Genomic DNA, 14,108 nt, shown 5'->3' with positions numbered 1-14,108 from the left:
TCTTCGAAAAAAAAATAGACTCATCACACATGCTTTGCGCGTACAATAATACTCTTTTTTATTTATTTGTTTTTTTGGTTTAATGTTATTGTAAGGTTGAATTTATTCAACCATCTAATTGGCTTTATTCCGTGCCAAATTTGCTTGTAATTCAGCATTTAGTAACCCTGTATTTAGGTGGGTTTGTTGTAAGGGTAGTAAGTGAGATAGAGTGAAGATTGCTCAAGAGTGTGCAAGAAAACAGAGACTCGCGGCTGGGACTCGCGGGTGACTCGCGGCTACAAGCCGCCAGAAGCAGCACACGTGCCAAGCATGCTGGAAGATGAACAGTCATGCTAGCTGGAGCACTACAGGACAAAACAGGACAACTGGCCATACGGTTAACTCGCGACTGGATCTCGCGACTTAGTCAAGCCGCGAGTCAAGCCGCGAGCCACCCCTGTTTTGTAAAACCTGACGTTTCACATTCCTCTCCCACTCCAGTATAAATACCCCTTTTACCCACGATTGAAAGGGAGTTCCAGAGAGAATTTTGAGAGAGAAACCCTAAAGAAAAACCAGATTGTTTCACCCACAATCTATACCTTAGAGTCTCTTCAAATTCCTCATCTCTCTTCCTCTCTATTGTCAAAACCTTGAGAGGCATTATATCAAACCTGGTTCTCACCATCATCATCACTGTGAGACAGTTGTTTGGATTTCTAGGAAGCAGTTAGGAAGGAACCAATCTTCATTGGTTGATGCTACGGTCTAGTAGCGGAATCCGGGAAGCTAGAAAAGAAAAAGGTTCGGCGCAACCTCGTTGGAGCAAGAAGCTTGGAGGGCTTAGGTGCACTGGGTAGATTAGGCTTGGAGGTTCTATTGCTGTCCTTGTATCCCAACTGTATTTTCTAGTGGATTGTTTACCGCTTGGAGGGCGGCGGAGAGGTTTTACGCCGAGGGCTTCGGTTTCCTCTTCGATAACACATCGCGTGTTGTCTTTGTGTTTGCATCTTCCTTTCTCTCTATCTTTGCCTTTTTATTATCTGCTGTGTTTTTATTTTGTTATGGCTTAGATAGTTTTTAACCAATTTCGTATTATAGCATATGTTAAGTTTCCGCACACTAGTTGTTTGACATATTGCTTGAATTGGTTAAGTTGTAATTTGGGGGTCTAAACGTTCAAAGGTGTTTTGTACACGTTTTTGAACTTTCAGTTATAATGTTTAAAACTGATATATAAATAACTGTTTGTATTTTTTTTTTTTAAGAAAGAAGTAAGGTAACATGAAATAATGTTTAAAAATAAAATAAAGATCTTTTCAAAAAAAAAAAAAAAAAAAATAGAGATAGTGTCCTAAGTTTTAGGTTGAATGGAGAAAATAAAAGAAAAAATCTAAAACTTAGGAATAGTAAATTACTCTTTTAATCGGTTTGTATTTTTAAATTTAAAATTATTTAACTAAAAGATAAGGGTATTTTAGAGAGTTTAAGAATTTTCATGGGGGTATTTTAGTTCGTAAAATGTTGAAATCCAAACAAAAAAATTTTTAAATATTATTTCACGTTACCTTACTTCTTCTTAAAAAAAAAAAAAATACACATTATTATTCATATATCACTTTTAAAAATTATAACACTTAACCCAAAAAAAAAAAAAAAAAAAAACAGAATTATTGCACGCACATAGTGCGTGTGATGAGTCTAGTATATTATAATAGTATATAAATACATATATAAGATATATTTTTATAAACTTGATATTAGATTAATAATATAAATAGCCCGTTTGAAGGCAAAAATTATTAATAATAAAATGTTGTTGAATCTAATTTTTAAAGGTTCAAAAACAAGAATTATTCTATCTATTAGCTCAAATACTATATTTTATTTATATAAATGATGAAACTTCAATCTATGGCATCCACTCTATGATGATTGCTATAGGGACAAGGGGACCAAAAGTATATGTTGGGCCTTGGGCTTGGCTGAGGAGGCTCAATAGTTCGAGGACAGATCAACAGTAAGGAAGATGTAAGACTTTGAACTTCACAAGTAAATTATGACTGTGAAAGATGGGGAAAGTAAGTCGAGGAGGAGTATTTCTTCAGCTAACGAGATGGAGGTTAGAAAGTGTGTTCTATCATTCAGAATGACGTTCCAGGAAGTTCTATTGATAAGGATATGCACTGCGAACGTACAGGACAAATGGGAGCTGGGAAATATCTAAAGGAAAGTTGCTGTCACCATATTAAATGCTCTGCAGCTAACTCTCTGGCCGCATTAATGAGGAAATGATATCTGAACAGTAACTTTCAGCCTTATAGCTACTCCCCAAAGACTTCAAGAGAGGGTTGATGTGATAGGGATCAGGATCAACAATCTGATTTACACATGGAGGTCAGAGATAAAGAAAGGAGGAGAGTATAAAATAGGGAGGAACCCTTGAGAGAAAGGGATCGAGAAATTGAGAGAGAAATACTGTAGCAATCTAGAACTGAACTTGTAATCAAACTTGAGAATCAATATATAAGAATTGATCTTGGACTGTGTCGAGGACAACTTTCTTTAGATTAAACTAGCCTATCTCCATTTTCTTGTCATCTGAATCCACTTTATTTGTTGTCTAATTCATTAAAGCCCAGTTTTCCAACCCACTCTCTATAAATTCATTGTATTGGGTTTTTTGGGCCTAGGTTCATTTATCCTTTGAGCTAAAAACTCAAATTGCGTCATTACAATTGCTATTGTCATCAGGCTAAGACATCAATTAATTTTTTTATTTTGGTTAAAGGTGGGGTTCACTCTACACATCTTTTATTCAATAACAAAAGATTTCACTTATTGAACTAACTAGGATCCACATTTTATTTTAAATATATTATTAATCTTGATATAAATTTGTGAATAGAGTCTTTTTGTTTACAAAATATGAGAAAAAAATTAATAAAATATCTTGTGAACAAGCTTGAGCATGTTTGATAGGAAAACAAACAAAAGTTGAACAAGTAATCTAGTTCATTAATTATTTATGAGTTCAAATTCGACTTGAATTTGAAATAGAATTAAATGAATAATTTTTAATTTTTAATACATGGTTCAACTTGACTCAGCTCATTTGCAGTTTTATCTAAAGCCTTCTAAGGTATCACAACTGATAGGTTATGTTGTAAAGAGTCTTATACCTTAATTGGCACATCCCTATGCACAAAGTACTTGGGGGATTAAGGAGAAAAGGGTTTGAGATGCACAAAAACTAAAGAGAAAAGTGTTTGAACTTGCAGGGTTAGCAGTATATTACAACTATATCAAAAAATACATATATCATATGCAGTGGCGGCTCTGAGATTTTTGTTTAGATTAATACAATGAACATACTAATTATTGTTGTTAAAATTAAATCTTGAAGTCATCTATTGTTTCTAAATATAATAAACATAATAATTATTATTGTTAAATGAATTGCAAGCGAGATATAAATATAGTAAACTTTTATCTATTGTTTATTTCAAATTTGTTAAGATCTAAATGAGTTTTTATAAGGTTTAAGATGAATAGATTTTTACTTTTATTGCTGGGCTTACTATTGTTCCCCAAATTTTAGATCAAATTAGTTTCTCCCTTTTTTGTGTTTAGAAAGACAAAAATATTGTTGAGAGGATCATATATAAGCTTATTTCATCTAGGCTTAAAAAAATATATATAGGTTCAAATTGTTCAAAATTTTATTTTAGAAAGGTCACATAAAAAAAATTATATACTCCAATTTATTTATTTATTTTTGCTGAGCTCAGGGGGTTCATTTGAAATTTTGAATGCTTGAACTATAACTAAAGCTGCTCATGATTATATGATTATTAGTAAAAAGCTAAAAATATAGTGGTATCTTTTTTTTTAAGATATATATAATTTTTTTGAACTTAAGGGAATTCACGAAATTGAAAACATATAGATTTCTATTCTCTAAAAAGAAAACATATAGATTTCCATTTTTATTAAGTACAAATATACGTGGGGATGTTTCCAAAAGGAAAAGTAAGTTTGAATTGGGAGTGTTTCGGAGTACTGTTTGTTAATTTTGTTCCCTTTGCTAGAAGTTTAAGACTTATAATTGATTCTGGTCCTTCTGGGACCCGTGGCTTAATAAGCTTCTAATGCCCTTGGTTGAGGGGTCTTCTTCTTATGAAATCTTGAAATAATGAAAGTAGGAATCAGTGATAATGAAATAATATGATTTTAATTTTTGAGTTGTACTTCAAACACTATATTTAAGATGATAAATTGATAATTACTCTCAATCAAAACAGTTTGTTGACGGGTTATAGGTATTTCACCAAATACAGGCAATAATTATGAAATTTCCTTCTAAAAGAATTTTTTGTAAAATTTTGTATTTGTCCTTGTTTCGTACCCTAAATATATATAATGAAGAGTCATTTGAAATTGTACATTTCTAAAAATCATGACTTTTCATATTGATTCATCATCCTTCAAATAGTAATCTTTTAAAAAGTTAGTTACTTATGTATGGACGCGATTTGTAACGAACCGTAACAGTGTTGGGTTTGCACGTAAAAAGACCCAAACAATATCATTTATAAAGCGTGGGTTTGAAAGGTTAGGCCTTAGTCACCAGACGGCGAGTATTTCGTGGTGTTCATACATGGTTTAAATCGTGTTCGCCCCTGGGAGTCTTTCTCCTGGAGGCGGGCTGGGAGGCTCTGGTTTTTAGCCATTTTTCCCAGCCCCTTTCCCCGGATTGCTTGTTTTTCCTTTTATACTAGCCTGTCTTCCTTATCCAACGTCCACATGTGGGGTTCGATTTTCCAAGACTGATACTTGTCCCATCAGCCCATACCCAGAGTGGTTGGAGGTGGTTGTAAAAGCTGAAGGGTATGGCTCTGTCAGGTGCAGAGTATTGAATGGCAGTAAGTGCAGCTTTCCCTTTGTCCTTAGTCGTTAAATTATCCAGGGTGTCCTTCCCTATTGACATAGATATTTTTAGATTTTTTCTAGACTGTTTCTATTCCGTTTTTATCCTTCCTTCCAGGGGGACCTCGGACATGCCGAGGAATGAATCGTCCTCGGCTGTGTCCTAGGACTATTTTGTACTTGTATTACCTTTCCTTGGCTATAACCTTCCTCGGCTCAAGCCTTGGGTCCCAATGAATAAATGGGCCAGGGCCACAGATTATCGGGCCCTACAACTTATGTATTAGAAAATAACTTGTATGTATAATGATCCAATATATCTCATCTAATTCCAATAAAAAAAGGAAATTACTATCCAATCTTTGATCACACATTACACATGCACTAAAGCGTCACATAGGGATAGGGTACTCATGCCTGTTGTAGTACCATATGTCTCGATTTTCTTAATAGTTTTATGGGATTTAAACCCTAGTTCTTCTAATAAAGAAGAGTGAGTTATGTCATTGAGCTATAAGACTCTTAGGGCCCATTTGGTTTCCCCATCACTCAGTTTTCTTAACTCAGTTTTCAAAACTCATATTTCAAACTCAAAACCCATAACTCATAACTCACTATCACTTAAAAACTCCAAAATTTTTGTTTGTTAACAAAACCCAGTCATATATCTCAACTTTTAAGTCCACCTTTTGTCAAAATGGTGGAGCCCACCGATCAGTTTTTTTCAACTGTCTTCTTCCCTTACCCACGTGACTTACATGAAGAACATGAAATCCACACCCAAACCCGGTTTCATCACCACCACCAACGACAAACCCAGATTCCACTACCACCAACAACCACACATAAAATCCAAAAGAATGCACAGGAAACCCACAACCAAATCCCACATCAACGACAAAGAAGAAGAACAACGTAGAGCCAAAAAAAAAAAAATTGAAGCCAAAAAATGGAGCTCCAACCCAAAACAATGAAACGACGGCCTTTGCTGCTTCGGTTTGTTGCTGCTACTACGACAGTGAATGCGAAGTACAAGCTGATGTCACCGGCAAAGCTTCCGATCTCGAGGTCCACATGCATAGCAAACCCAAACCACAAACATATCAAACCCAAACTTTTGATTTGGGCTGAGCTTGAATCGATTCGGTGGTTCCGATCTTCAGTTTTGCTTGAACCGATCTTCAGTTTTGCTTTAATCGATCTTCAGTTTTCAGATCTGGGCTAAGCTTGAACCGATCTAATGGTTGCTCGTGACGGTGATGACTGGTGTGGTGGTGGCGGCTTGTGGAGGAGTAATGAAGGATCAGTGAGAAGAGAGAGCTCTGGGTAAAAGAAAAAAAAAAATGAAGAAGGAGAAGTGACAAAGAACGGGTTGGAGAGAGACGTTACTTGATGAGACAAGTCATATGGGTGGGTTCCATTCTTTACTTAATTTTATAAAAATGCCATTGAAACTCAATTCTTAAAAACTGAAAACATCTATTTCTTGTTTTGTGTTTCCATCGCTCTAACTCAAAATTTGTGAGTTTTGAGTGATGGAAACACAATGTGAAAATCAAGCCAAACAAAAAAATTTGTGTGGGTCCCATGTGTTTTGATAACTCAGTTATGAGTTTTGGATCATATCACTCAAAACTCCTCTAAACCAAACAAGCCCTTAATAATTCTCTTTATGATTTATTTGTTAGTATTTGTGTTACTATATAAACCAACCAAAAGTTTTGTGAGTTTTTCTTTTTTACATGAGAGACGTTTGTTTTAAAATACAAACCTACTTCCCTCCAATTTCATATCACATTTTTACACAAGATTTCTTAACATGAAATTTATATCTGCGGTGAAATCAAATTTAGATTAAAGCATGTGTCAAGAAGTTAGAATAGTCACTTGGTATTTATTTTTGTAGCAAACGTTCACGCCCTTTTGTGTTTAGGGAACTTTGTGGTATTTGGTTAAGCTTGATTTTTTTTTTTTTTTTTTTTTTTTGGTGGAAACCAAACTCAAACTTCAGTCATTCATGAATAGAAAGAGAATCCAAATACAATGCCTCCAATGCTGGAGGAGGTGACTCTTCCAACCATATAGTATCCTCATCTACCTGCCTAGCATAACGAGCTAAAGAGTGTGCAACTGAATTCACATTTCAGCAAACACAGCTATTAAGCTTGATTGTTGAAACTTGAATATTTGTGACAATATATCATATAGGTTTGAATAAAATAAGTGTTTTAAGCCCCAAAAAAAGGTTTTTTTTTATTGTTATTGTTATCATTACTTATAAATATTACCATTGAAATTAGACTTGAACTCCAACCTTTGCTTCCCTCTCTCCACCCCCACAATAAATTTATATTTTTAGAATGGCCAACACATTAAAGGTATGCAATGGTAATATTTGAGTAATTAACTTCCTAAACTTTATGTTAATGACAAATCTACAAATCAAATCTTCTGGTAATATTTTTTGTTAAAAAATTAATAGATTTCATTACGTGATTTGCACATAGTTCTATTCATCATTAATAATTTTGAAATGTCATTATTACTATCATACTATGTGTGTATCATTTAAAATGTTAGAGTGGGTTCCAGTTAACTCAACTGACAAAAACTCTGATAGTTGAATAAGAAATCTGGAATTCAATCCCCGCCTATACCAAAAACTGATTGGTGTCTTGGTCTGATGATAAAAAACTACCTTCAGAAATGGACGCTATAGGTTGAAACTGTCTCAAAAAAAAAAAATTAGGCTTTAAAATAAAATATTAACATAATGTTTAATTTATTACAAACCTAAAGATAAGGATTAATTGTTCATATCGAAAATCCAAATACTAAATTGGCACCCATGTCAAAGTCCAAAAATCCAAAAGCGATATTTATAAAAATCTATAATTAACTTAAAGCATTTGTGGGTTCTAGTTAGCTCAACTAGTAAAGTCTCTAATGGTTGAATAAGAGATTTGAGATTCAATCCTTACCTATATAAAAAACCGATTAATATATTAGTGCGATAATAAGTCAACTGAACACATGATATATTGATTACATGACATGAGGTTGATAAATCTACACCAAAGATCCTGCCCCTTTTTCATTTAAAAAGAAAAAAAAAATCCAATACTCATTAAACCAACCCAAACAAAAAATAAATAAAGAATAATTCATGCAATCACTTCAAGACTCAACATCAAACTATTGTACCAACTTTACCTATTTGTAACCAAGGTCTGACTACTGAGTAGTGCCTAGTGGGCATTGCCTACTGTCACCAAGTTTTTTTTTTTTTTTTTTTTTTTTTTGAGAATCCATAAGACGATGCTTTGTATTAAAGAAGGCCAAATAGATCAGCCTGTAAAACAGATGAAATATCTGGTGGTACATCTTCCATCCAGACGTTAGATTGAGATAGGTTCTTAGCTCGCCTTGCTAAAGAATGAGCTAGACCATTACATTGCCTCCTTACATGATAAAAATTACTCGATGACAAATAAGAAGTTATGGCCTGAATATCTTTCACTATATGACCAAAACTTGCTAAAGAGTAGGAGTCTTCCCGTAGTGCTTTAATGAGGATCTGAGAATCACTTTCCAGCACAATGTTTCTGAAACCCGTTTCCACTGCTAACTCCATGCCTCGTCGAGCCGCCAGCACTTCCACTTCTATCACCGTTGAGGGCAGCGGAATGCGTTCCGATAGAGAAACCATTACCTGCCCATGCTCGTCCCTGATAACCACACCCAAACCGGCTGAATTTTCTGCAGCAAAAAGAGCTCCATCCACGTTCACCTTGTACTGCCCAGAACCTGGAGGTTGCCATCTTGCTGCTTGAGTTCCCCCTGTCACTCCCCTTGTCGTATTTTGTTGTGGAAATTCACTCACCCTTGCCCGGGCTCGCTGCAACAATTGGTCCAAAGTTTCTGCATTTTTTCCCAGTCTAAGGTTATTTCTCCGGTTCCATAAAGCCCAGAGTACCATGGCAAACAGCGTTGGTTCTCTATTCTCCGCAAAGACTGTCCCTATAAGGTCTACAAAGGACACGGTTCTTCTCAAATTTTCGTGATACCACAGTGGCATCTTCTTCCACAGCTCCTCAAGCTTCGGGCAACTGTAGAGAGCATGTTTTACGTCTTCAGTGTGCTCTCTGCATGCTTCACATCCTGCATCCTGAATGATCTTCCGCCGAACCAGATTGTCCTTAGACGGCAAGGAGTTTTTAGTTGCTCGCCAGACCAACATCTTCACTTTGCTTGGCACAGGGAGCTTCCAAATGGCCTGCCACAGAGGACTTAACCTTGACGTATCAGATTGTCCCGGTTGTGAATTCTGGAATTCCTTTTGCAAAAGTCGGTACCCGGATTTCACAGAATATTCTCCGTTAGGATTATAGGGCCATGTAAGTACATCAGGCTGAGTAGTGCGACACAGGGGAATTGTTTTTATGATCTCCACTTCAAAGCTGGGCAACGTGTTCTCCAACACCTCTGTTTTCCATTGCATCTGCTCCGCATCTATCAAGAAACTCACTTTAGACTCCACCAGAGACTCGGGCCGAGGTGATAAAATCCTGGGAGAGTGTTTTCTCGGCAACCACCTATCTGCCCATATGTCTACGGAATGTCCATCTCCTATCCGCCAAGTTGCTCCTTTTTTTATGACTTCTCTACCTCTTATGATACTACGCCATGCATATGAGGCTGAGCTTGGAGTGGCTGCCTCCATGATTGTACTCGTTGGAAAGAACTTTGATTTAAACACCCTATAGAACAAGGATGTTTTATCATGCAAGAGCCTCCAAGTTTGTTTCGCCAGTAGTGCATCATTGAACATTGATAAATCCTTAAACCCCATTCCTCCTTGGGATTTAGGTTTACAAAGCTCTTCCCATTTAACCCAATGTACCTTTCGGCCTTCTCCCCTTTGACCCCAATAGAACTTTTTGATGAGGGCCTCAATTTCATGACATAACCCGATTGGCAATTTGAAGCATGACATCGTGTAGGTAGGAAGCGCTTGAGCAACCGCCTTGATTAAAACCTCCCTTCCTGCTTGTGAGAGCAACTTCCCTTCCCATCCTTGCAACTTCTTCCACACCCTTTGCTTTATGTTGTCAAAACTCTCTCTTTTCTTCCTTCCTATAAAGGATGGCAACCCCAAGTACTTCTCATATTGTTGAACCACCGGAACTCCTAAAGCTTGCTTTATGGATTCTTGCATAGCTGGGGGTGTGGACTTGCTGAAGAAAAGAGTGGTCTTATCTCTATTTATTTGCTGCCCTGAAGCACTCTCATATGTATTTAAAATCTCCAGCAACTTTTGACAATCATTATCTTGTGCCCTGCAGAAAATAAGACTATCATCTGCAAAGAGGAGATGGGTTAGTTTAGGACCATTACGAGAAATAGAGACTCCTTTAATTTCTCCCAGTTCTTCGGCTTTTTTCAACAAACCATGAAAGCCCTCGGTGCACAGAAGAAAAAGATAAGGGGAAAGAGGGTCTCCTTGACGAAGCCCCCTAGTTGGAACAATGTTTCCTTGTGGCTCCCCATTTATCAAGATCGAATAAGTGGCTGTGGATATGCAACCCATCATAAGCTTCACCCAAGCCTCACAAAACCCCATTTTTGTCATCAAATTCTCCATGTACAGCCATTCAACCCTATCATAGGCTTTACTCATATCCAGTTTGAGTGCCATAAAGCCTGTACTCCCTGTGCTATGATTTCTCATGTAATGCAGTGTTTCAAAGGCAACCATGATATTATCAGAAATCAATCTGTCAGTCATAAAAGCACTTTGATGCTCAGACACAATAGTAGGCAGCACCTTTTTCAACCTATTTGCTAGGACCTTAGAGTACACCCTATAAAGGACATTACTAAGGGAAATAGGTCGATATTGTGAAATGTATTCCGGGTTTTTTACTTTAGGAATTAAAGTAATAAAGGAGTGGCCAAGAGAGGGTGGAAACATACCCGTATTCAAATACATAAGTATAGCTTCTGTTACATCATTACCAACCAAAGACCAATAATTTTGATAAAAAATTGGAGGCATACCGTCAGGTCCAGGTGACTTCAATGGTGCCATTTGTTTGATGGCCATCTCTACCTCTTGTGTTGTGAATTCCCCCATCAAATCTGAGTTCATCTCCTCGGTAACTACATGTGGGATTTGCTCCAATATTGTCTCAAAGCTGGTCGGATTTGAGGAGGTGAATAAATCTTGATAAAAATCCACCACCGTGTCCACCAAACTACTCTGATCAGTGCACCATCTGCCCTCTCTATTGTATAATCCTCTGATGTAATTTCTTCGTCGCCTTACCGATGCTTTACTATGAAAGTACCGGGTATTTCTGTCCCCATCTCGGAGCCACTGAATTTTAGACCGTTGAGACCACATTTGAGCCTCACGGTCCAATAGTACATTCACTTCATGTTCAAGCCTTCTCACCCGTGCCACATCTCCTCCTCTACTTGCTGCCAGTTCTGCCTTGGACAATAATTTTTTCTTTTCCCTTAGTTCCCGCCGTACACTCCCAAAACTTGTCTTACTCCACTTCAAAAGTGCTTCACCACAATTCTGAATTTTTTTGATCACTCTATTACCAGCATTAACTTCAATATCCTTCTTCCACTCCGCTTCAACGGTTGCACCACATCCTTGCTCGGTCATCCACATCTGCTCAAACCTGAAAGGTTTTTGCTGAGTACACTCCATGCCCTCTGGCCGAATTAGTAAGGCTTTATGATCTGAAGCCGTTGTGTCTAAATGGTACACTTTTGTATCTGGGAACATTGAGAACCAATCATTGGTTGCCACAGCCCGATCCAACCTCTCCCATACAGTGTAATTCTCAAAATGTTTATGCCAAGTAAAAATAGGTCCAACAAAACCCAAGTCCATAAAACTGCATTCATCCAGTACATCTCTAAACCCTTGCATCTGTCTATGTGGTCGTGCTCTACCCCCAATTTTTTCTGACTGCTTAGTTACTTCATTGAAGTCACCCGCACACAACCACGGCATCTTGCTTCTTACTTTCAAACTTCTCAACCTCCCCCATGCTTCATGCCTCTTTTGAGTATCCGGTTCCCCATAAAAACCTGTAAAACGCCATTCCCCATCCTTATTCTTGTTTACTGTACAATCAATGTGATACTCCGAATAGGTCTCCACCGTTAAATCAAACTCCTCTTTCCAAAAAATCACCAAACATCCCGTTTTGTTTCTTCTAGGAGCCACAAATTTATTCTTCATCTTCAAACGTTCTTTCACCCACATTAGCCTAGCTTCATCCGTCCATGTTTCGGCTAAAAACACAACGGAGGGATCTTTTGCCCACACCATCTCTGCAAGCTGATTTTCTGTTCGTTGGTTCCCAAGCCCCCGACAGTTCCAACATAAAATACTCATTGGTCCTGGCAGGGCTGGGAACCAGCCTCCGCCAATATTAATTTGTTATCCTTACCCCCCTGAGAAACCTTTCTTTTCTTAAGTAACTCAGATTGGTCATCACTAATCTCCCCCCTCCTTTTTTCCCCTACGACGTCCTCCATATCAACATCTATCCCCGTGTCCGTTCTGTATAATCTTTTCCACGTTGCCACCCTTTGTATTTTATGCACTGATGTTTCGTCCATAATTGGTCGTGGTGTCCCAGTTAGTGGACTTGAGAAAGTAAGTTGCTGTGCACGTGAGGTTTGGGTATATACGGATTGGTCCTCAGAGAGTGAGTGTGACTCTAAGACTTTTTTATTTTTGGCAGCCGTATTTATTGTTGGGTCAAACCTATTCAACTCTTTATCAATCTCATTTAACCTTTCCTCAAATATCTCCTCTGCTGAACGTAACTCCCCTACAGCTGGCGTCTTCACATTTGCCTCCCTTAATATCCCTGAATTATAGGAAACTGACCGTGATTCATGCAAGGGATCTTCCTGAAAATCCGCTTCCGTGTTCCCCTGCATCCCATCATCTGTGCTTTCCTTTTCTGATCTAATAACCACCGGTGCCGGCTTCCCTGTTCGGATAACTACTACTGGTGGCTTCCCCGTTGGCGGCGGTGGAGAAGAGGAGGAGTCCCTTTCTGGTCGAGAGTAAAAGCCTGGTACCTTAACCACGTTTTTCCTGGATGGAAAAAAAGGTGGCGCACGAATCCAAGACCCAAACTGCTGAGAAACCCCTGTCTCACTTCCTTCCGGTTCCGCCCATTGAACACAGTCCCTGTCATCGTGCGTAAGGCAGCCACATCGGTAACAAATATTTGGGAGTCGTTCGTACTTAAAGGACACCCAAAGTTCCTTGCCGCTATCCAAAGAGATCACTCGTCCACGGCACAAAGGTTTTGAGACATCAATGGTAACTCTGATTCTAACAAAACCATCCCCTGCCAATTCGTTTTCATCCATCATCACATTTACCTTTCCCATGTCCTCACAGATCTTTTCTGCCACTGTTCTGCTTCTGAAACGGATTGGGAGATCGTGAATCTGCACCCAAAAAGTAGCCCACTTGAAATCCATCTCAGACAAGTCTATCTCCTTATTGTAGGTTTGCAGCACCATCAGGTGCTTATCAAAACTCCAAGGCTCTGCTGCTACGATCTTGTCCATCTCACGTGCATCATCGAAGGTAAACAGAACTACTTGGTCCGCTTCTTTCTGTATCTTGAATCCGTTTTTTGCTCTCCATAGCGGTGTGAAAGTTTTCGCAATAGCATCAATGTTAAGAGCACGCTTAGTTAGAAATTTCACAGCCAAAACGTGTTCTATTTCTGCCTGTTCTTCCGTCAATCGAAGGCTGGAACCTTCGTTCTCTGAAAGTGTAAGGCAACTCCAGGATTTTGTTAGATCTTCCATTGTTTACCAGTTGCTAAATCGTAAAAAAAAAAAAAAAACTTGTGTTTCCCTGTAACCCTCGAAACAGAACCCACAAAGCCTCACAGGTAACTTGTTACCCAGAGGTACTACTGCACCTTCGTAGAAGGGACTGCAAATTCTACACCCTATGAGAAGAGGGAAAACCCACGTTCTCTAGTGGAGAGAAACTTCTCATCGTCACCAAGTCATTAGTCATAACTCAATTTTTTTTTTTGAGAATCTAGTCATAACTCAATTGATACCTATTGACGTGGTTATTTTTTCTACAAACTTAGGCTAACCGATAGATGATCATTAACATTTTCTTTAAA

The sequence above is a fragment of the Quercus robur genome, chromosome 2 (assembly GCF_932294415.1).
Source record: "Quercus robur chromosome 2, dhQueRobu3.1, whole genome shotgun sequence".
Classification (NCBI taxonomy): domain Eukaryota; kingdom Viridiplantae; phylum Streptophyta; class Magnoliopsida; order Fagales; family Fagaceae; genus Quercus; species Quercus robur.
This window is presented reverse-complemented; position numbering follows the sequence as displayed.